Raw genomic sequence first — 24,189 nt, forward strand, 5'->3', positions numbered from 1 at the left:
CCTAGAGAGTGTGGAGACTGCTAAAATAGGAAGAGCCCAGATGGTGAAAGGCTTTAGGTGCCAGACAGAGGAGTTCTGGGACACATGGGTACCGGACTGTACCTTAGGAAACCACTGGCAGCTAAGTGGAAAATGATTGGAAGAGGAGAGAGGCTTTTGTCCAGCAGACCAGCTAGATGGCTTTTGTAATAGTCTAGGTAAGATGTGGTCAGAATTTGTGCTGAAAGGGAAGAGGCAGTGGCAGTGGTGATGGGGTACTGATGGAGAGAAGGGAAGGTGGATTAACATGTTGTGAAGGAAGAAATAACAAGATTAACTTTGCTATTTATGTGGGGTGACTGAGGGGGAGGAATTGAGGATGACTTGAGGGCGGTGTGCCTGAGAAAAGTAGTGGTCTTTTTCCAAGTAAGAGGAAAGTTGAGATGAGGTGAAGGATTGAGAGAAAGATGAAGGGTTATTTTGGACATTTTGGAATTTGAGCCGACTATGGGCCTTCCCATTTGAAGTGTCCAAAAAACAGTTTATTTGGGAATCGGTTTGTTAAGATGTTTTTAGTCATGCCCTACTCTTCATCATGACCTCATTTTGGATTTTCTTGACAAAAATACTGGAGTGCTTTGCCTTTTCATTCTCCAGGGCCCTTATTTTATAATTGAATAATTTATATAATATATAAAGGCTTCACCAGATTGCTGAAGGGGTCCTATTGAACAAAAAGTTAAAAATCCCTGCAGCTCTAGTGTTTCTTTAGGTAGGTCAGATAGAGTTTTAAAGGATTGGGTTTGGGTTGATGGTGGGCGCTTCCCTATTTGACTTTGGTATTCCTTGAGCATACTGAAGCCTACATTTAGGATAGACTGACTCATAAAGGACAGGCAGGAACTTTAGAGGTGATCTGATCTACCTCTTATTTAGTAGCTAAGAAAAAGGAGGGAAACTACCTGATTTAGACAATGCCACACAGCAGGTAATAGTAAAATCCTGCAAGTGTGCACCCAGGAAGGGGTTTTGACTTCCAGCTTTCAAGTAAAGCATCACATCTGGTTAAACTGTGTCCATAGAAATGTGAGACAGTTGGGATTAGAACTTCTGTGATTCTGTGCTTGCCTAGTTGTGGATGTGCTCCCCCCCTCCCCTGCCATTTTTTGTTGGAGTTCACAGTGGATCTGTCTTGGCTCAGCCTGTGCTACCCAGACCACTGATTTTTTAATCCCTTTCTCAGTGAATTTTACTTATACAAACTAAGTGCAGAGTCTCTAGTATGTTGGGCATGAGTTCAAGTTTAAGTCTCTCTTCTTATACCTTATAAGTTATAAATCAGTTGATCTCCCATTGCATCCAGGGCCAGCTCTAGTCTTCCTAATCTATACAGCCATTGGACCACAAGACTCTGAAGGAGAAAGTGAGACTGGTGACTGCACAGCTCTGCTTCATTGAAATCCAATTCATTTGCATGTCATGGCATCACTTCCCTGATGTCATGGTCCTCTCTTCCAGAACAGAGAATAGATAACAATATTTTAAAAAGAGGCATTTATTAAGGGCCCATTATGAGCCAGGAATTATGCTGTGTAATGAGGGGGGTTGGGGGGTGGGAAGGGAGGGGAATAGGGGAGAGAGGGAAAGGAAGAGGGAGAGGGAAGAGAGATAATCTATGTAGATTTATTCTGTGGTAGTGTACAGTGGCTCTGAAGTAAAATGAAGAGTGCTAGTCTGTATTGTTTCACAGCTTAACTGTTCCTGCTGTTTAGAGAGAAGACCATGATCCTCTGTCTGATTAGTAAAAGAGTATGAGGGTACATAGGGTAGCTGGGTGGCACAGTAGATAGAGTGCCAGGCTTGGAATTGGGAAGACTCATTTTCCTGAGTTCAAATCTGGCTTCAGGCACTTACTAACTTATGTAACCTTAGGCAGGTCACTTAACCCTGTTTACCTCATTCTGGAGAAAGAAATGATAAACCACTCCAGTATCTTTGTCAAGAAAACCCCATATGGAACCAAGAGTCAGATGTAACTGAACATTAACAACCATCTCTAACAACAACAGTAGGGACCCTGCATCTGAATTTGCAAAGAAAAATAGTAACGATGGTTAAGCAGGAGAGAAAACCAAACATTAGTTATTAACCATATAGTTATAAATAATATTATATTATAAACCAAGAAAGTCCCTAATCTGTTCTCTAGTCCCATTTTGTTAAACCCAAAGGCTTAGCATAAATCTTTTTAAAAAAATACATTTTCCACACTTTGATTCAAGCTGACTGAGCAGTCTTTTATGTTTTATTATCTGCAAGTAAATTAAAGTAGTTGATATTAGATTAGAGTGCTCCTTTTCTCTCTAAAAATTTTTTGTCTTTGACATCCTCTCTGCCTAGGACATTTTAATGAAAGGTGCAGTTTTAAAAACTGAAATAACATGCTTCTTTCTTGATGTCTTCATTTGTGCTCTAATGAAGTTTGCTTTTTTTTTTTAATCATGCCCAAGCTACCTTATTTTCACTGTTATATATAGAATCCCCTAGATTATTTCCCCCTAGTTATTCAGTACAGCTTTGTTGTAATACATTAATAATTGTATGATCAGAATCAGAGGATGTTATATCCAGTAGGGATGTTAAAGGATAACCAACCTTTTGATTTTTCAAATGAGGAAACAAGTTCAGAAAAGGAAGTGACTATCCAGACCTTGAATTACGATCCTGATTTCCATGTTTCCAGTCTAGATCTTTACATTAGGCCACGTGGCTTCTCCTGGGACTGGCTATATTGCTTCCCTTTTCAGGACCTCAGTTTCTGCCTCTATAAAATGAGGAGACAGAAAGATCACTAATCGGAGTCCTCAAATGACGTCCCATGGGCCAGATTCAGCCAATGAGGACATTTATTCCCCTCACCCAGGGCTATGAAGTTTCTTTATTCAAAGGCCCACAAAACAAAGTTTTTGTTTTTACTATAGTTTGGCCCTCCAACAGTCTAAGGGACAGTGAACTGGCCCCCTATTTAAAAAGTTTGAGGACCCCTGACGATGACACATCTGTTTATTTTCTGAGGGTGGCATACTGATCTATGGGAAGTTAGAGTAGTGGTCCTGAATTTTTTTGTCTTATTTCCTGCCCAAATATTTAAAGTTCTGGGGATAAACTTGTTCTGAATTTTGGACCTGGAGGACAGTATTAGGAGAAATGGAAATTTGAAAAGTGGCAAATTTAGGTGAGCTATGAAGAAAACCTTTCCATTGAAAGCTGTTCAGAGTGTAATGTACAGACTGTCTTGGGAGAGAGGCAGTGGTTCTTTCTCACAGGACACACTGCACAAAGGCTGGGTGACTGACTAGTTCAGTTCTGTCTTGGAGGAGCTTCTTATTTAGGTATGGCTTTAGATGGCCTCTCTGTTCTTTTCCAGTTTTAGAGATTGTCATTCTGAAATGCTTTTTTGTTAGAGAAGTCTGCAAATGTTAACTTTCTCAGCATAAGGTAGACATAATATTGTCTTTTGGATACTTGTGAAGCCTTGAATATTTACAAAAAGTTAATTGAACACAAAATTGTGAGAATCTTATTAATTTTGAGAAATATATCTTTGATAAACAACTGCTTTGTATGAAAGCTGCATACTAGCATATTAGTAATATATTGGGAAATCCAATTAATGATTCATTTAAAATAAGATTACTGTGTGCTTATATAGAGTGGAGAAATCAAACAATAAACTTTCCTGCTGGTTTGAAAGTGAAAAGGCTGGTTTTGAAGACTACAATATCATCTGAAAGCACTTTATACCAGAATAGAAGCCCTAGTTTCATTCTTGATGTTTATTTTCCTGGATCTAGAATCCATTAAGTAAGTACTGAGGCAGCTAATTGCTGGAAGCAGCAATGACTTAGATTGTTTATTTTTGTTGGAATTTGAAACTAGGTTTTTGAAACAACTAAGCATTTTATTTTATTTCAGCAGTAATGGATTTTAATCTTAATAATTTTCAGTTTTGGAATTATAGAATATCTTTAATCACAAAACTAAAAAATAGTTTAATTAATACTATATTATATATTCCATAGTACCTAAATTTATTTGTATTTGTGATTGCCCAAACAAATGTGAATTACAGTTAACTTTTGTTTAAATGGTATTTAATAAAGTGTTGTACAGTACTGTTCCATTCCTTTTTATAATACAGTTTATTCAACAAATGTCTTGGGGCTAAATTTTCAAACTGTCCTTATGAATGAGAAACAGATTGAATGATTTGAAAGTTTGTTTATGAAGCTAACTTTTGGATTTGCGCTTTCAGTTTGATCTCATTTGGACAGATAAGAGATGATTTTTTTTTTTTTAAATACTTGGCTGTGTAAAACTTGACATCAATCACCAAAAGATTGCTTGTATAAAATTTTTCTCTTTTTTGATGAGAATATGTAAGCTTTGATTAGGAATTCCAATTTTGATTCTTTCCTTTGTCCTCACTATGATCCTAATCATTTTTGATTAGAAACCTAAGTCAAGCATAATTTATTCCCCATCATGCTTTTTATTGAACCTGACTTCAGGTAATTCACAATTCCTAGCTTTCTCTGTGTATTTCTATATGTGTTTATCAGTTAATGAAATGTTGAAAAAAAAAAAAAGGAAATGGTAGCATTTTTATAAAATGCATTCAGTATTAATATTGAAATGTCTTAACTCTAAAAGTTATTTAATTTTTTTTGATCAGTAGCATATTTTAAAGTAGGTTGATAAAAATATCTTAAATATAAAGCTCTCCAAATGGATTTCAACTATAAAAAATAAATTTTTTTCATCATATTAGATAATACTCTCCTCCCATCTAGTTGGCAAACCCATACAAACTTGAGCTCTAACCACTTCTTTTGAACCACTGGAGTAGGAGCCAAATTTAAATCAACATTTTTAATTTTATCTTACAATAAAGAGGAAAAAAAACCTTAAAAGTAGTAAGTACAAACAGTTTTTAGAGTATCACTATCTTTTTGTATAAGTTCCTTTTTTTTTTTCAAATGAAAGAAATTTGAGTTTTTGCTGATAATAAGGATGGGTGGTCATTAGATATTGAATTAGGTATAAGAAATTACAACATTTTCAGCCTTCAAAATTTACATAGTAATGAGAATTGACTTCAGGCCCTTTGAAACCAATGGATTTATGAAATTCAATTTTAAAAATAATCTACTAGAAGATTCTTTTGTTTTTGGTAAAAAGAGATTTTTTTTTCATATAAGACATGTTTATTTTTGCTCCTTTTGTGCTAGCCATTTTAGCCTAAGTCAGAAGTAAAAACCTAAATTTTACATTTTAATAAGGTTTTCCTAAGTAATTTTCTCTCTTGGAAAAAAAAATTGTATGTTTTGTATGTGAAAGAAACTCGGACTTTCCTATAGACTTGCTGAAATTTAAAATGTTTTCTGCTCAGATACTGTAGCTTACTTTTAAAAATTATGTAGCTATTTCAAATGGATTTGGTTTTTTTTTTTTCGTTTTCACCTGTCTTTTACATGAAGCTCTGAAGAAAGATCAGTCTGTCTCTATATTAGAGTAAGCTATTCAAATGTTATAAGTTTAATAGAGCAATTGCAAGAGTCAGGAATATTGGCAGTTAGTTCTAAATTTTGCTGTGACTGGAAATAAATTTGAAATTATGAGTTTTCAAGTACAAAAGAATTTTATTGTTTGTGTTCTGTTTATTAAAAAAAAAAAAAAAAGATGAAAGAATCCCTAAATTCCTTAAAACAAGGATGCATTTTATCTAGTGTTCTTTAACAAATGCAGAGAAGTCCTAGAGTCAGAAGTACTTGTTTTCTTTCTAGATCAATTATGTATAGTGCTCTGGTTTCCCCTTAATAACAAGTGTGTTCTAGGAATCTCTTCCTATTTTAACCCCAAATTTATCCTTCCAAATTCAGCTGTGTATAGCAAATCCAAAAATTTGAAGTACTGCTGACTTAATACTAATTATTAAAAATTTAAATATGCTGACTCTGTAAAACAAAATATTTATAATAGTGCTACTGGAAAATAGAGATGCTAAAATTTGCCTCTCCCTATTTCCCTTTTCTGCCCTTCAAGATGATACATGTATCCTCTCAGAGTTTTGTCATCACCAGGAATCTTAGAGGGAGTCTAATTAAAACAGAAGTTTGGTGGACATCTATTATGCTTCTGTGGTATAAAAAGGAGACTGGAAACAAGAGAGAAGGGGCTGCTTGATTATAAAATGAGAGAAATAGAGGTTAGAAGGAATTGTTTGCTCTCTTTTGGGTTGAGGTAAGAACTCCCGAAAGGAACATATTCCACATAGGGACTAGATAGTTAAAAAAAATTTCCAATCTTTGTTTCTCATGCTTTTGTTCTGTTAATTATTACCTCCCATGATTTACTAATTCTAATTGTGTATATTTATTGTCTGCTTTTTGAAATCATCAAATAACTGTTTCCTGAAGGGAATGAGTTCAAGGTGCTCCCAGAGGGACCATGTTTTAGGCACAGATGTGAATGGCTACTTTCCTCTACTTAGCAAATCTGTTTCATTTTAATTTTAATGCTCAGTGGATTAGAAAACTGTACGTTTAGTAAGCCTTGCCCAGATTCTTCTCTTTCTCTTCTTATAGTTAGATATTTTTCTTTTGATTTATTTGATTTGTTGGGTTTTTTTGTTTTGAGGAATTGTGAAAACTTTCTCCCAGTTTTTCTTCTTGTGTTTGATTGTTTTAAGTGCAAAGATTCTTATTTACCTCACAAGCAGATCATTGCCTTAGTTTTCTTGCTAACTTTTTCTAAGGAAAAATTTAAAAATAAGTAAAATTTTAGTAGTTGAAAGTAAATGTGACATTAGGCAGGAAATTACAGAATCTTAGATTCCCCTAAAGGGAAGTAGATTGATAATCCAACTTAATCATCTAGTTTTACAGATAAGGATAGTGTAAAAAGGACACAGCTAGTTAGTGGCAGAGCTTGGGGTACAAGGTATAATTGGGTCAGCAGAGCAATAAACATTTATTTATTCCTACCTACCTTTTATTAAATGCCCCTTAGGAGTCAGGCACTGTGCTAAACAACAAGAATCCCAAAACAAGCAAAGACAAAATAGGCCCTGCTGTAAAGTACTTCACAGTCTAATTGGGGAAGCCATGTGCAAATAACGATGAGTAAACAAAATATATACAGAATCAATTGGATATAATCAATAGAGGAAAACATTAAGGGGATGAGGAAAGTCTGCTTGTAGAAAATGGGATTTTACCTGCAAATTGGAGGAAGCCAGGAGGCAGAAATGAATATGGAATTCATGTCAGGCATGGGAGACAGCCAAGAAAAAATACTGGCATCTGAAGATGGAGTATTTTGTGTGAAGATCAGCCAGAAGACCAGAAGACCAGGGCCATTGGATTGCAAAATATTTGGGGCAAAGTACAAGAGTAAGATGTAAGAAAATTGATCTTTTCCCTTCATATTTGCTCTTTTTCCTTTTTTCCCCCTTCTTCATGACTTGATGCCATTGTTTTCTTAATCACTGAGGATTGAAGTCTGTAATTGATTATCTTCTTCCTACTTCTCCTCCAGTCATGGACCCAAAGTCAGGAAAACCTGGATTTGACTCCTGATTTACATTATTCCTAATTGTGTGGCCCTTGACAAATCACTTTACCTTTCTCAATGTTAGCCCTCTCATCTGAAAAATGAAGGTAGTAGTAGTAACACCCTGCCCCCCTGAGCACTATATTAGTCATTATCATTATTATGCTTCTGTTATTTACCAGCTACATATCTCCGCTGTTATCATCCTTTGAGTTTTCATTTCCTCATCTCTAAAATGGAGATGATAATAGCATCTCAAATAAGGCAATGTAGGTAATAGATTTTTTTCCTCTCAATATATATAAAAACAATTTTTGACATTCCTTTTTTAAACATTTTGAGTTCCAGTTGTCTCTCTTTTCTTTCTCTCTCTCTTCCTTAATAATTAAAGGCAAGAAATTTGATATAAATTATATTATATATGTTCATTCATGCAGAACAACACACTTCTAGATACAGTAGTCTCTTAAATGGTGTTTAGTATTAAGTCTCTCCTATTTTAATCTATGCTGTACAATCTATATTCATGTTGCTCCAAAACTTGAATGGTTTGCTCTTGCTTACCCCCAAATAAAGTATAAACCTTAATTTGGCATTCAAAGAGGGCATGAGGGAGAAGAGGAGCAGTTATGTGTGGTTAGTCATCTCTTCTCCTCCCCATCCCTGGTTCAGGTATCTGTCACACAGAGGAATGTAAACTTTTAAAATGATGAGGTAGACTCTTGATCCAGAGAACCCCACAAAAATTATGCAAGTTGAGGGGTTTGTATCTCTTGGTCTGCTTCAAGAACAGCTCAAGCTCCCAAGTGTAAGCAAATCTGATAAGCTACTGAGTATTTGAAAAGTGTCACATTGAAGAAACATTGTGTTCCTTTATAATAGAATTGGCAGGTGTACCCAGGCTAAGCAACGGGGATGGACACAGGATCTTTGGCCCAAAAAAGAGAGCCGAGCTCTTGTTGCTTGTACTTTGAAATGTGAATTTAGGAGTTTAGATGTGGATTTTCTTGTCATTAAGGTTAACAAGGCAAGGCTTCTGAAAATTCGAAGGCATACTTAGAGGGCTTATGATTGAAATAACCCATACATGAGTTTTTGCCATGTTGCCATATTGAGATGATATGTATTCAAAGATAACATACTGTTCCTAAAGCGCAAGAGGAGGTTGCTCCAAAGAAAAAGAAATGAACAAAACAAACACTGAAGGCATGGGCGTAAATGTGACATTAGTGTACAAATAAAACTAAAATAAAAACAAAACAAAAATGACATTCAAGGCCTTCCACAGTCTGAAGCCATCTTGTTTTCATAGTCTCCTCCTGTACTGTTGTTGCACTTCACTTGATACTCCAGACAGAGTAGATATGTATTCCAGAGCTTTGCTACCTCCGTGTCACAAGTGTGCTGGATCTGGCTCATGTAGGGTCATGAAAACTGCTGTTACATGTTCAGTGTCAGCATTTACACCTCAGAAATTTCTGAATACTACAAATCAGTGCTTGATTTATTGTTTTGTCACTTGACTTATGAAAGTGTGGAGAAAATATAAATAAAGCAGATTAAACCTAAAAGGGTGTTGTGCATACATAGAAAGCTGGTTGTTAAATATTTACCAGCACACCTCCACTCTGCCCACTGTTGATGAACTGTTCTCTCTCAAATTGTTCTCTCCCTACTCTGTGGAGGTCCGTCTTCACTTACTGACATAATGAATTCTTCAAAATTTTCCTTCATGAAGCTTTCCTTGAGTAGCACTTTGCTTATGTGTTCCTTTTTTCACGATTATGATTGTTTAAATAAATCAATTAAATATTTATGCTTTCACTATGTGCCAGAAACTGCTAGGTAATGGTACTACAAGATCAGAGAATGAAAAAAATCTCTACTTACAATGAATTTACATTCAAATGGGATTACATTTTTTTTAAAAGAGAAAATAAATTTAAAAACAATTATAGTATAGTCTACCATGTTCATGAACCTCTCACCTCTGCAAAAAATATTTTCTTACTTATTTGCAAACAAAAATTTTTGGCATTGTTTAAAAAATTTTATTGAGTTCCAACTTCTCTCCCTCCTCCCACTCCTTCTTGAGAAGGTAAATAATTTGTTATAGATTATGTATGTTCATTCTTGCAAAACCTGAAAGAAAAAAACAAAAACAAACCCAGACCCCCAAGATATGCTTCAGTCTATACTTAATACTTATACTCCATTAGGTCTTTCTCTGGTGTTGGAGTTTCAGTTTAAGTTCTTAGAAATTGTCTTGAACATTGTATTGCTGGGAAAAGCTAAATCAATCACTGTTTGGTGAGAATGCCATGTTCTCCCTACTTCCTCATCTCACATCACTCAAATGCCATTTTCCACAGTCTCCTTGATAACCTGTCTTATATGATAGCCCTTCTTCTTGCTGAGACAAAACTTTCTCTGTGCACAAATGATCCCATTCCATCCCCTTTTCTGTTAGGTTTGCTCTCACTTATCTTCAAATTGTTCCAATTTACTAGTTTCCTTACTGCCTACAAACATACCTATGTTTTCCTTCAATTTGATCAGTCCTTCCTCTAATAATGATTGGCCTATCTTTTCTTCTTTTGTGGCTAAACTCCTTGAGAAGGCCATCTATATTCAATGCCTCTACTTCCTTTCCTTCCACTCATCACAATTTTAATTCCAACCTCATTATTCAACTGAAACTACGCTCTTCAAAGTTTCCAGTTTTCTCTTTACTATCAAATCTAATGATCTTTTCAGTCCTCATTCTTCTTGACCTCTCTTCAGTCTTTGACAGTAGCACTTTTCTCTTTGATAACCCCTCTCTCTAGATTTTTGTGACTGCCGCAATTTTCCTAGCTGTCTGACCACTTTTCTCAGTCTCTTGCTGAATCTTCCTCCAGGTGATTCTGCTAACAGTGGGTATCCTCAAGGGCTCTGTCTTTAGCCATATATATTATTTCATTTGGGAATCTCATTAAGTCCCATGCATTTGATTATCATCTCTAGACAGATGATTATAACTTCTACTTATCAAGCCCTGATTTCTTTATAAAAATTGGCATACCCCAAACTGAACTTATCTTTTCCCCCAAACCCTCCCTTCTTCCTAACTTAATCTCGGAACATCACCATACTCACAACCGAGGTGTCATCCTTGCCTCCTTACTCTCACACCTCCATCCTTGCCAAATGCTAAGAGGAATTAGTCTTCACAACATCTCTCATTTATGCTCCTTTATTTTCTTTGTCGTTGCATCCACTCCAAGACAAATTCTTAGCAACTCCCACCTGAAACATTTCAAGAGCTTACTAGTTGGTCTTCCTGCCTCAAGTCTCTCACTATTCCAGTCCATATTCCATTCCACTCAGCTGTCAAATTGATTTTCCTGAAGTGCAAGTCCTTTAGTGAGCTTTAATGGCTCCCTATTATCTTCAGAATCAAATTCTTTACTGGCTTTTAAAGCCCTTTATAGTCTGATCTCTTCTTACCTCTCTAGTCACTCCATTTCACCTGTTCCCTCATTCAGAAACATCTTTGCTGTTTCTTGATTAGGATACTTTCTCTCCCAACTCCAGGCATTTTCACTTGCCTATTCCTGGAATGTTCTTTGTAAAGGGCAGGAACTTTGGAGAAATATACTTAAGGCTCAATATGATTGATTTAAACAAAGTGTTAACTCAGTGGAATTGATAAGACAATGGTTATCTAGTTCAGAATGTGAGTTCTCTAGTTAATCTTTCAGCAAATAATGGTTCGCTAGTGATATAATGATTGGTTTATACTCAGTATACTGTAATAATGTAATTGTAATAGAGCATATAAACTGGGGACAAACTCAGCCAGAGGGAGACTTCAAGACAGAATGGCTCTCTTACTTCCTCCACTAAAACAAAGACTCATTCTGGAGGGCCTCCAGAAAAGGAGACAGACTGTGGAGGAGACAATAAAGACTTTTGGACTTTATCCTTGGCTATTCCCGTGGTGATTAGTCTGCTGAAAACAATTCTGGTCCTGAGACCTCCAGAACGTTAACCAGAACATTACAGTTCTCCCTCATCTTTACTTCCAGCTTCCCTGAAGTCTCAGTTAAAATCTTGCCTTCTGCAAAAAGCTTTTCTATGTCCTCAATGCTGATGCCTTCCTTTGAGAGAACTTGTCCTGTATATTGTGTTTGTACAGTTTGCATGTTGTCTTCCATGTTAGACTAGGAACAGCTTGAGGGCAGGGATTGTTTTTGTCTTACCTTATATCCATGGTGCTTACCACTGTGCCTGTTTAGTAAATGCTCTTGATTTGATGAACAAGAATAAGACCAGTTAAGTATGTGGATAGGAGTATTATATAAGAAGGTTGAAAAGTTAATCAGGGGCCAGACCAAGGAGTTCATACTTTATCTTAGAGGTGATCTTCTGGAAGTGATTTGATCATACTCTCACTTTAAGAAAATCACTTTGGCATTTGAATATGGGATAGCTGGACGTGCAGAGAGACTTGGAGGCAAGGAGAGTAATTTGAAGACTTTTGCAGTTGTCCAGAAAAGTAGTGCATCAAATTATTATTTCAGATGTTTGTTTTAAGGAAGGTGTGTAGTGTAATTTTTCTCACAAAATTATGCAATAGCATAATACTGTGTCCTTTATTTCACATTTGATATATATATAGTAGGATTATAAAAAAGAGTGTCTTTGCTACAAAAATATTCCACTCTTGCTGCCTGTTCTTGAAGGTATTGGACAATATCTGTGAGCCTCAAGGAGTGAGGGTGAACAGGATCTTGCTGCCAACAGGCTCTAAGAGATCGATGGAGTTGAGCCTACTTGTCACTTTTTCCAGTCCATGGTTCAGGGCTTTTCTGAGATTAATTTTTCTTCAGCCTGAGATAACTGGGAGGGAATTTTGGTTGAGGAGATGGGGGAAGAGGGTATTGCTATCACAACCAGAACAATGCTAAGAGGAGAGCTCAGAGATACCTTTATGATTGTTTCTTTTCTACCTCTCTATCTTTAGAGGTGCAGTCTATTGGCTGTGCAGTGCTTGTAGCTAGGGCTGCACTTCTGGTTCCCTCCATTTTTTTCCTCCACATTTTGTTCCTGTAGCTTCAGACTGCTGGCACAGCACTCCCCTTTTCCTTCTCTCCTGCTTTAGGGTTAATTTTCAAGGTACCTGGGATATAGTCGTTCCCCTCATGATCTTGTCCTTGCAAAGGTAGTAATTCCAAAAGTGAGTGCCTCAAAATGTAATTATCATAAGCAGCTGAGAGAAGGGAATATAGAGGTACGGTACTGATATGCTGTCATTGTTTCTTCTAGAAGAAGTAGTCTGTGGAGGTCTTCCTTTCCCCCCTCCCCCTTCCAAATTCCTCCCATCCTCATTGATTTCACTATATCAGTCTTTTTACTTAGTTATTTGGGTTAAAAGGAAGCTGTGTCCTATGTTACTTCTCTATCTTCCAGGATATGCCAGAGGTCTTTTTGCGATCCCTCATAGCACACGTCAATAACACAAGTCAATTACTAGCTCTTCCAGGAAGTTTTTCCTCACTCTAAGGGCCTTAAATGTCTGCCAGATTATAAATAGAGAGGTAAAACATGTCATCTGGTTCAACCCCTTTGGTTTTACAAAGGAGGAAACTGAGGTCTGCCTGGGGTGGGGGGGTGAGTTGACTTTGCCCAGCCTTCATGTGGCTAGTGTCAGAGATAGAATCTGACCCTAGCTCTCCTGACTGACTCCTCATCCCTTCTTCTTATATCCCCCCACCTACACTCCCAGTCTTGAAATATTCTCTGTGTTGGTTGGATTAAGGCAGCAGTTCTTAAATTTTTTTAATGCTCTTAAAAATTGAGGACCCCTCAAAGACCTTTTTTTATATGAGTCACATCTGTCAGCATTTACCATATTGGAAATTAAAACATCTTAGTATTATTTTGAAAATAATTTTGACCTTGAAAACCTTTTGAAAGTCTCAGTGCTCTAGACCACTCTTTGTGAACCATTGGATTAGGGTATGGTCTGTGGTTGCTTTGGAATAGTTTCTCCCCTGAAAGTTATCTCACTTTTTGGGAATCAAATATGTATACTTGGCTTCATTAATATGATTGTCTTACTATGTTAATTTTTTGGAAATAAGATGCTATTTTAGGTACTAGACGTTTGGTACTTATCTCTACTTTTTATTAAGAGTTTAATTGACCTGGAAATAAGATATCCTTTGCTACAGATGCCATTAGTTGGATTATTTTCCATACTATAAACAAGAGATCTTGCATTTCCTAAATTCCTTTGGAACTCTTGATAGCTGCTGGGATACCTTGGCCAGCGACTACTGGAAGTTGCATTCTACCTCCTTGTTAGTCATCTTGTCACTTTAGTCAGGTCTTCAATTTCTTGTTAGTGTTCTGTCTTGCTTCTCCCCAGTGTGTAGAAGTTCCAAATTAGCTTGTACCAGGAAGAGACCTGGTAAGCATAGGAAAATAAAGGAAAACCAAACTTTGGGAGATTTGAGTGCCTTCTGAGAGGTGCTAATTTGATAAATCACTCTGTAAGTAACTACAGAATTTCATCCAAGTAGAATTACATTTCACATTTACTACTTTGGGTAGTAATGGAAGATTTATTTGTCTGTGTTTCTTTTCACACAGTATTGTGTGATCAAAATGACATTAAAAATTACTGATTTATTTGTCTATTTTTTTCATTTTTATAAAAATAGACATACAGGTCAGTAATAAAAATTTTCTTGGAGAATGAATTGCTACTTTTGTCTCCACTGTTGTAACCCCCTTCTCCTACTGCTGAATTCTTTCCCCTAGACCAACCATCCTCATTCTCCAGACTTCATCACCATGGATCCTGCCTCACTTAATCCATATGTTGGTGGGTACCTTTGATGAAGGCTGGCTTTTGAGAACGATTATCTCTTATTAGGAGTGGGCTAGAAGATGTAAAAACTTTTCTGAGCTTGCAGGTCTATCAAAACAGGTAAGTTGGCTATGGATTGTTATCTGACCCCTGGTTTGTAGCTTGCCCTTCCATTATTGTCCCACACTTGAGAAAGATGACAAGACTATGAGGGCCTTTAGGCTTTAAACAGCATTTAATCAGGAATAATACACTCTAAAGGCTCACTAATGAATGAGTCTTTCATTCATGTGTCCACTTGAGAAGTAGAAGCCAGAAAGCTGATCTGTAGCTTTCTGGTTATTAACAAGACATAAAAAGACTGTTTTCCTGGTTATAGAGAGGGCCACAGATTTGACACACAACTAATATGTTGATTTCTCTTCTGACCATGTATCTGACTAGGAGGACATGGACAGCAGCTCCTTTGCTTTGCTGATTACAGTATCAGCTTCCCCCTTCTAAGCTTCTCATGCCCCCTTTCTATCCCAAAAAATGGAGGGATTGGCAGGTCTTACCAAGAATCTTTGTGGGGATACTATGTGGGTTCTTCAAAGATCTTTCTTTTGCTTATAATACTATATTGGTGCTAGGTTTACTATCTTCCTGAGGCAATGCATATGGAAAAGCCTTTATGGCTTTCCCCATTGCAGACTTTTTTGTCATTTTCTGCCAACTCCTACAGTCCTACTTTTTTTTTTCCTCTTTTAAAAGACTAGTTGGGTCTTATTACCACTTATTTATTTCTCCTTTCATCTTCTGGGGTCTACCAGAGTAGATAAATTGTCATTATTTTAACCTACTCCTTTCTTTCAGTTTCTCCACCTGAGACAGAAGCTTAGATTTAGATGATCCTCTGGGAACTTCTTTTATTTTTTAAGTAAAGTCTCTTGACTAAGTGAGGATGATGTTGGTTGGTCCTTTTTCCTGGAATACCTTGACTCAAGGCTTCTTTGACATTTTCTTTGAAAAATATTGCTGTTATTGCATTCCACATTTCTGCTCACTTCACTCAGCATCAGTTCATGTAAGTCTGTCCATGGTTTTCTAAAATCAATCTGCTCATCATTTCTTATAACACAATAATATTCTATCACAAACATATACCAGCAGTTTCAATTGACTCTTGAGAGGACTGAAGAATGTGAGCAAGATTCAGAGAAAATATACTAACCCTTAGCTCCAAGCAAGGGTCCCTAAATATTATTGAATATTATTCCTATTACAACCATATTCATCACCCTCCAAATTACCTGGCTGGGTGAAACCCCACTCCCCTCCCCCTTTACCCTATCACCTTCCATGCCAACCATTTCTTATCATGTAAACCCACTTCCTGGGGTGGGGGGGGGGTCTCTTCTGCTACAACAGCTTTTTAAAAGAGATTTTCTTCCTTCACTGTGACATAACCCACTTAAGCCTAATTATATCTAATTATATTATGTAAGATAAAGGCAGTGTTATTTCAGGGTGTCCCAGTCTTTATCAAAACCTGGCACCCATCTGGTCTTCCCTTACCTCACACAAAACTTCAGAATTACAGAATCTGAATGGGAAGAGAATTCAAAGATATCCAAACCAATGCACTCAATTAAATAAGAATCTATTTAACAAGTAGCCATCAAGTCTTTGCTTGAAGAAGTGGAAATCTTTCCATTTTTAGGTAGTTCTCATTAAGGAATTTTCCCTACTTCTATCAAGTATTCTTGTTCTTCCAGGACAAGTCTAATTCTCCTTCCAGATCTCAAAGATTCTCTTCTCTAGGTTAAACATAGTCAGTTTACCTTTAGCTGCTCCTCATATGGCATGAATTTAAAACCCTTCACTATTCTGGCTGCCTTCCGCTGGGTCTTCTTTTCTTTTCTTTTCTTTTTTCTTTTTTTTTAATTTTTAATTGCATTTTAAGTTCTTAACTAAATGTCTGTGTGTCCCCACTCACCCTAAAGAAGGCCACTGTTTCTTTTGCTTTTGCTTTTGCTCGCTTATGCTCTTTCTCTCTCGTACATGCGCATACATACACATGCAATTTCATATTTATATGGTTTTACATACACGTGTGTGTGTATGTAAAACCATATTATGCACACTTCTATTTCTCAGTTCTTTCTCTAGAGATGAATAGTGTCTTTCTTTATAGGTCCTTTGTAGTTGATTTGAGTATTTATAATACCCAATAACTTAGTCATTTAGTTATTCTTTGAAAAATATTGCTCTTATTGCATACCACATTTTCTTGGTTCTGCTCACTTCACTCAGCATCAGTTTATATAAGTCTGTCCATGTAATCAACCTGCTCATCATTTCTTATAGCACAGTAGTATTCTATCACAATCATATACCACAACTTGTTTAGACATTCTCCAAATGATGGACATCTCAATTTCCAGTTCTTTGCCATCAAAAAGAAAGCTGCTATAAATATTTTAAAATATATAGGTTCTTTGCTATTTTCCTTGATCACCTTGGGAAATGGACCTAATAATATTATTGCTGAATCAAATGGTGTACAGTTTTATAATTCTTTAGGCATAATCCCTCCAAAATAATTGGATCAAATTGGGATGGACTTGGCTCTTTTCAGCAATGAGGGGGGATTCAAGGCAGTTCAAATAGACTCATGATGGAAAGAGTCATCTGCATCCAGAGAGAGAACTATGGAGCCTGAATAGTATTTTCACCTTTTTTTTTTTTTTTTTTTTTTGATGGTTGTTTGCTTGTTTTTTTGTTTTTTTTTTCCCCCACTCTCATGTTCCCTCTCCCCCCCCTTTTTTTTTTGGTGCAGCATGACAAATATGGAAATGAGTTTAGAAAAACTGCATGTGTTTAACCTGTATTGAATTGCTTGCTGTCTACAAGAAAGGGGAGAGGAATTTCAAATGCAGGATTTTGCAAAATTGAGTGTTGAAAATTCTTTGCTTGTATTTGAAAAAAAAAAAAAGCAATTTAAACAGAAAAAAAATGGTTGAATTAGTTCACGTTTCACCAACAGTATATCAGTGTCCCAATTTTTTCTACATCCCTTACAACATTTATCATTTTCCCTTCTATGATTTTAGCCAACCTGATAGGCATGAGATGATATCTCAAAGTTGTTTAAGTTTGCATTTTTTATTTTTTATTTTTTTTTATTTTTCTTTTTAGTATAGCTTTTTATTTACAAGATATATGCATGGGTAATTTTTCAGCATTGACCCTTGCAAAATCTTCTGTTCCAACTTTTCCTCTCCTTCCCCCAACCCCCTCCACTAGATGGCAGGTAGACCTATACATAATATGTTAAAGTATATGTTAAATACAATATATGTTTACATATCAACACAGTTGTTTTGCTGCACAAGAAAAATCGGACTAAGACATAAGGTAAAAATAACTTGAGAAGGAAATCAAAAATAATTTGCATTTTTAAAATAATGATTTAGAACATTTTTTCATATGACCATTTATGATTTTGATTTTTTCATCAAAAAAACCCTGTCTTTTCATTCATATCCTTTGAGTTACCTAGTTTTTTCTAAAAACAGTTTCCTGAATTGAACACAGTACTTCATATGTGGTCTGGACAGGATAGACTATATAGTAGAACTATGATACTTACAAGTCCTGGACATGAGGCCTCTTCTTATTGCAATCTGAGTTGGCATTAGTTTTTTTGGCTACTCTATCACTATAGTGTTCATTCATATTGGGCTTTCATTCTATCTTTTTTTCAGATAAGCTGCTGCCTAATGCCCCGTATTGTATTTGTGAAATTGATTTTCGAACTCTTGTAATTTGTTGCATTTACATTTCTTCATATTAACTTAAGCCATTATAATGTTATAGCTTGTCCATGTCATTCTGGATCCTTACTGCCATACAGAATGCTAACTATTGCTCAGCATTGTGCTATTTGTAAATTTGATGCAGGTCTTGATAAATATGTTTAACATATCACACCAAAGATCAAGATTCCTGAATTGGAACCCTTCCAAGCTGACTTTGAATCTTGATCTAGAGAAATGATTAGACTCAAATAGACTCAAATAGAAATGGGGGCCAGCAATCCCCACTTAGGATCCTTGTAGTAGCTGCCTATTGACTTGGTTTTAAAACACAGTTATTATTTTATCTCTTTTATTGTATATTTATTTTTATTAAATATTTCCCAATTATATATTCATTTAATTAATGGCTTGACATCTCTAACATAAAGCATGACTCTCTCTCTGCTCATTTTAAATCTGGTACTACCAATTCTTAGAGGACTGCAGTTAGTCATTAATCCGTCTCTGCCTTAGTTCAGGCTCTAGTCTAGCATGGTAGGTAATATTAATGAAAGGTATCCAATCCTCAAGCATTGGATACAATTCTAAGAAATCCCTTAAGTCTCATACTGGACACACTCCTGATCTCTTGCTCCCAATTAAGGGAATTGATTATATATTCAGTGAAAGAGTGTCTTTCCTGTCACTGGCTGATGATAGCAATTGCCTCTTGGAATCTGTGATTGGTTTAGGTTTGTAGGAATCTTAGAATGTCCAAGATCTCTCCCTTCAATTGTTACCAATATTGTCTAATCAGGAAAGTTGCATTGGAATAGAGTATTGTTGCATGGATTAGAGTATGAAAAAACTTGAAGCAAGGAGACCAATCAATATTAGCTTTTGCAGTAGTTCCAGTGTGAGGTGCTGAGGGCCTGAATCAGGGTGGGGGAGATGTCAGAGGAAAGTAGTATAGGAGAGATATTATGAAGGTACATTTGACAGGAGTTGGCCATTGTTTGGCTGTGGAGGGTAAGAGGGAGTGAGGATCAAGGATAGACACCTAGATTATGAAGCCTGGGTGATAGGGATAGGGTGCTCTTTCTTGACAGTAACAGGAAAGTTAGGAAGAAAGATTTGGGGGGAACAAGATAGCAAATTCAGTTTTGTACATGTTGATTTTAAGATTTCTATGAAACATTTAGGTCAAAATGTCTAACAAGCATTTATAAGATACGATACTGGTTATAAGAAGAGAGGTTAGGGCTGGACAGTATCTGAAAATCATCTATATCGAAATGATAATTGAACCATAGTAACTGATGAAATCACCAAGTCAGATCATAAAGAGGGCCCAGAATAGAGTCCTAAGAATCTGCATCTCTTGGGCATGACCTAGATAAAGTTCTGACAAAAGAGACTGAGGAGTATGTCAGACAGGTAGGAGGAGAACAAGAAGAGTGATAAGTTATTGAAAAGAGGTGATTGAGTGTCAAAGATTTCAGAAAGAAGGATGAGGACTGAGAAAATGCCATTAGATTTGTTAATAAAGAATTGACTGTTAACTTTTGAGAGGATAGTTTAGTTTGAATGATGAGCTTAGAAGCTAAACTGTAGAAAATTAAAGAGAGACTGTGAAGAAATAAATTGAAGGCACTAATTGTACATGACCCTCTCAAGGAACTTGGCCACAAAAAAAAAAAAGACAGCTATGAGATTATTACTCATGGGGAGGGACTATTTAAATGAGGATTTTTCACTGGAAGAAAGAGACAAGGGTGTATTCATAGGAACTATGAAAGCAACCAGTAGGTTGGAAGAATTTGAAGATTAGTAAGAGAGTAGTCATGATAAAAGAGGCATTCTGTTGGAGTAGAGGAAATAGAATTGGGATAACTTGCAGAATGATGAGAAGATTGTCTTAGCAGTGACAAATGTCACATCTTCATGTGAGATAAGGTTAATGATTCATATATGAAGTAAATACACAGTAATAAGAATGGAGCTTCTAACACTGAGGAGTCAGTAAATGTCTCTTGAAAGAAGTAGTCCATTAGCCCAGTTTTGAAGGAGAATTGAGGGTCCCAATTAACACAGGTGAAGAAGCACAAGATTCCAAGTAATAGTAATTGTCTTATTCTTAATATTTAGAACTTAGAATCTGAACCTGTGGTGTATATATAGTTACATATATACTGTTAAGTACCCCCTAGTGTAATTTGACCTTTTAGCAGCCTCACTCCACATGAGGTACTCCAGAGGCTATGAAAGGCATTTGGCTGTCCCAGAAAATCACGAGGCAGAAGTTGAAATCAGCAAAGAGTTAGGATGACGACGGTATTTTTATAATTGCAGTTCAAGGCAAAAGAAGGAATGGCAAAGAATAGAAAATAGGGCCAAAAGAACTGTGGCCCTAACAGCTTGCTGACCATTTAGTAGCTGGGTGACCATGGCATACAAATGCTCTGAATTCTGTTTTTCTTTCTTTTTATTGTGGTAAGTTAGTTTATTTTTAATATACATATCTTTATGAATCATGTTGGGAGAGAAAAATCAGAGCAAAAAGGAAAAACCTTAGATTAAAAAAAAAAAAAAACAGAAAGAAGAAGTGAACATAGCATGTGTTGATTTACATTCAGTCTCCTTAGTTCCTTTTCTGAATGTAGATGGTATTTCCTATGCAAAGTCTATTGGAATTGCTTGGGATTGCTGAACTATTTAGAAGAACCAAGACCTTCATAGCTGATCATCATACATTCTTACTGTTATTGTGTATCGTGTGCTCCTGGTTCTGCTTGTTTCGCTCAGCATCAGTTCATCTAAATCTTTCCAGGTCTTTCTATAATCAGTTTGTTCAAAATTTTTTATAGAATAATAATATTCTATTAACTTCACGTACCACAACTTGTTCAGCCATTCCCCAATTGATGAGCATCCACTCAGTTTCCAATTCCTTACCAACACAAAAAGAGCTGCTACAAACATCCCTGAACATGTGAGTCCCTTTCTCTCCTCCATGATTTCACTGGACTACAGATCCAGTAATGGCACTGCTGGGTCAAAGGGTTATGCACAATTTTATTGTTTTCTTTATTTATGAAAAAAGAATAATACAGTATCACAGTACTTTGATCTAGATTTTAAGCTGAAAACAACCTCAAAGCTCATCTGTCAGACCTCTACAATCAATTCTAAGTAATCTATATTCTAAGTAAACTGGACTACACTCTGCCCCTCTTCTATTCTTTGTTTCTCTGCTTTTTTTTACACTGTGCAAGATTCATCCCATCCCCATTCTTGGAGAATACACTCCCTTTTCCTTCATCGATTTCCTTTGAAGTCCCACTTTCCAGACCTAATTCAGATGTCATTCATCTTTTCTAAGAAGCTTCCTTAACTACCCCTACTTCCTATGAGTTCTCTGTCTCCCAAATTTTTTTATTAGAATTTTGTCTCATTTTTATTTGTCCTTCGTGTTCTGTTTTATTTGTGTCTGTTTTCTACAGCTTCCCTGATTCCCTATCAGCTTCCTGGGGCTGAGATTCTTCTTTTTATGTTTGTATTTGTAATACTTAGCATTGTGTAAATACTTATTAAGTCCCTTTGTAGATTGATGTTTGTTATATGGAATCATAGATTTAGAACTAGGCTGTCATTTCAGTCAGGTTTTTAATCTGATATTTCTTTTTTAGATATCATTGATTAGCTACTTAAGATTGCCTCTCATTTAAAACTGAAATTTTACAGCATTGTATATAGTGTTGGGAGACCTGGACTCTGGGTTCAAGTCCTTATTGATTATTTAACTTCTGGAAAGGGACAACCTTTTTGGTTCAGTTTCTTCATCTGTAAAATAAGGCATTTGAATCACCAGATACTTCTTATTATTAAATTTTGATCATGTGACTTGTCTGAGCTCCATTTTTCCCTTACTTCCTATAAAAAAATGAGAGGTTAAATAATCTCTAATGGTCCTTCCAGCTCTCCCATTTTATGTTTCTAAGTAGTATATGCTGTGATTTGTAATATATCTTAATTACTGATGACTACTGACTGACATTCCCTGCCCTGCCCCACATCATTTTCTTTATCATCACTCCTCTTTTTATCTACCCATTGTGTTTCTTTCAAATAAACATAGCTATTTTCTTTTCTTTATTTTTTTTCCCCATTCAGGTGTTATTTATAGACTAGAAGAGTAAATAGCAAGGGGATCAGGACAATCTGGATTTCTGGTTTTTTGAACATTAGGAGCTATCATCCAAGTTTTTCAGAGCTTTTTTTAGCACCAAAATCAGACAGGATTGCTACATTATTTGGATGCTTTTTCCTTCCTACAATAGGGAATTTGGCTTAAGGTACAAGCAGAAAGACTAAGGTTCTTAACCAAAGGAGATGTGGCAAGCTTACCTTCCAATTAGTGGATACCAAGTAAATGCCAAAGAGTTCTTCAAGAGGAGGAAGAATCTCCCTGGATGCCTCTTTTATTTTCTGGTTCCTCTCAATCTGGGATTTAAGGCAACTGTAAAAGGCTGATTTTTTTTTTTTTCTGTAGCCTGAGAAAGTTTTGTTTTAATATCACATTAGCTTCTATTTAAGAACTTTAGAATTGACATAGGAGGATATAGGACCATCCAGTATGCCCTCATCAAAGAAGGTTTTGTGCTTTATGAGCGAAGCAGAATTAAATTAGCTCAAAAGAAATTGCAAGATACGCAGAGTTAGAGAGTCCACCCCCAAGTATTTATAATGACTATTTGTGTCCAACCTGTGGCAGAGCATTCAGAGCTCATATTGGTCTGACCAGCTACAGTTAGACACACTGTAACTCTAACATAGTGATGTCATTTTGGCCCTCTTCAAGAATGAGAGACTGAAAACCAAGCAACTAGCTTCTATTATTTCTATTCAGTTTTATTTAGAAATTTAATATAATAGTTATCTATGAGCTACTTGTGTTTCATGGAATGGATTTGAGATGGTTAACAAACCTAGGAGGTAAATGTATAAAACCAACAAACAAATCCCATAAAGAATTATTGTATGCTGCCCTTTGAGGCTTTATGGTTGGTTCAAGTTCTTCTAATTCGGGGTAGGCAAAAGTATTTGTGAATTCAGGATGAAGTAATAGTGAAATCCTTTTTTTTATATTACAAAACCAGGTACACTAAAACAAAGATGAAAAGATGGCAAGTGGAGGCGCTCTAGATTCTTATTTATGATAATAGAAATGAGGAAAGAGTCCTGGGGCTTGAGTTGAAGGATCTAGATTCAAATCCTGCTTCTGATCTTGTACAAATTATTTAGCTTTTATGAATCTGTTTTCTTGTCTGTGAAAAAATGAAGGCTTTTCCAACCTTCATTCTGATCTGATCTTCAAAGGTGATAAGGTATTCACTTCAGAAGTGAACTGAGTAGTTGCCATTACGAATGTGTACTGCCTGGAAAGTCATCACAATTTCACTGCTCCTTTTCCCTTTACTCTTTTTTCATAGTGAGAAAACGACTTGCTTATAACTAAAGGTACAGTTTTTTGAAGACAGACTTGAGAGATTAGAGGGAATTCTCTGTTCAATCTCTTCCCTTCTTTAGGAAAACCATCCTTCCTGGCAGTACTTAGCATACTGCCTGGCACACAGAAGTTATTTAATAAATGTTTCTTGACTTGGGATAAATGCAAAACCTTGCAAAAAACTAGAACTTTGGTTTTGGTGATGCTGTTTCCTCCTTCCCTTATAGAATATGTTCAAGGGACATTTAGAGAATTGCGACAGCCTGTGAAGATTTCATTTCAGAGTAAGCATTCTTGGCCTTTGGTTTGTCTCAGGACATAGAAATAATTATATATACCATGTGACCAAAAAAATTTGTTACTTTCTTTAGATAGCAAAAGATGTTTTTCATAAAGATCCTTAGCAATAAATCTTGAGAATGATCAGATGCCATCCTCCTCATCTT

At 36.1% G+C, this 24,189-nt stretch overlaps 1 protein-coding gene and 1 pseudogene across 4 annotated transcripts in view; both read left to right on the top strand.

The window, feature by feature from the left end:
• The window catches only part of EYA3 (EYA transcriptional coactivator and phosphatase 3), a 99,338-nt gene that overhangs the window by 4,267 nt on the left and 70,882 nt on the right, over nt 1-24,189 (top strand). The window contains exon 1 of one of the 4 annotated variants that reach the window (XM_031962468.1): nt 7,298-7,440. The exons of the other annotated variants lie outside the window; for them this stretch is intronic. The gene's annotated coding sequence lies outside the window, so the exon portion shown is untranslated. Of the gene's footprint in view, nt 1-7,297; nt 7,441-24,189 lie in introns of those variants that run through there. 4 annotated transcript variants of the gene reach the window in all.
• Nucleotides 8,300-9,626, top strand: LOC116422805 (annotated as a pseudogene).

The sequence above is a fragment of the Sarcophilus harrisii genome, chromosome 3 (genome assembly GCF_902635505.1).
Source record: "Sarcophilus harrisii chromosome 3, mSarHar1.11, whole genome shotgun sequence".
NCBI lineage: Eukaryota > Metazoa > Chordata > Mammalia > Dasyuromorphia > Dasyuridae > Sarcophilus > Sarcophilus harrisii.